General features: G+C 60.1%; 1 protein-coding gene across 1 annotated transcript in view; it reads left to right on the forward strand.

Annotated features, from left to right (window-relative positions):
- MDC1 (mediator of DNA-damage checkpoint 1) overlaps nt 1-807 on the forward strand; it is a 9,030-nt gene that overhangs the window by 1,562 nt on the left and 6,661 nt on the right. The gene's annotated exons all lie outside the window — the stretch shown is intronic.

Consider the following 807-nt stretch of genomic DNA (forward strand, 5'->3'; position numbering starts at 1 on the left):
TGGAGCTCCAAAAACACGTGGGACAACCCCTGAGGTCACGGATACAGTTGCTAAGATGGCCGCTGCTCCAGATGTTGACCCCGAGGGGCAGCCACGGACCAACGCCGATCCAGATGTGAAGGTGTCCTTCCCAAATCCCGATGCTGGTGCCCTCAAAGCCAAGTGCCCCCTCCTGGATGTGGGCAGTGACACAGATGTTGAGGACAATGGTGTCATTCCAGATGTTGGGACAGTGCAAGGGTGTCAAGGGGCATCTGGTGACTCAGATGTGGCCGTGACGTCCCCAAATCCAGATGTTTCCCCTCCTGCCAGCCCGCGGGAGAGCAGCGACACCGACGTGGAGATGTTGCCCCCCACTCCAGATGTTTGGGGCCTCCGGAGCCGAATCAGGTTCCAAAATCACCCCCATCCAGATGTTGCGGGCCCCACCACAGGCCGCGACACCGATGTGAAGGAGACGGCCCGAAAACGCCGGAAATTGTCCCACAAAAGGCAGGGTTCCCCCCCCAAATCTGAGAGTGTGGCAGGGATGCTCCCAAAACATCACGATTTAGCCCCAAATCCAGCTGTGGAGGCCCCAAATCCAGGTGTTGAGGCCGAGCGACGTGATGCGGAGACCCCGGTGAGGGGCAAGGATCCAGCTGTGCCACCAGAAGTTTCTGCACCCAAATCCCCCCGTCTGACCCCAAATTTGAGTGACGCTGCTGATACCGATGGCGGACCCAGGAGCTCCGGGGCCACGGATGTGGCAGTGACAGAGAGTGACACCGAGGGTAAGCAGGGTCCCCTCCCGGACACCTGGGTCCC

Source organism: Haliaeetus leucocephalus, unplaced genomic scaffold (genome assembly GCF_000737465.1).
Source record: "Haliaeetus leucocephalus isolate CR32 unplaced genomic scaffold, Haliaeetus_leucocephalus-4.0 Scaffold313, whole genome shotgun sequence".
Lineage (NCBI taxonomy): Eukaryota > Metazoa > Chordata > Aves > Accipitriformes > Accipitridae > Haliaeetus > Haliaeetus leucocephalus.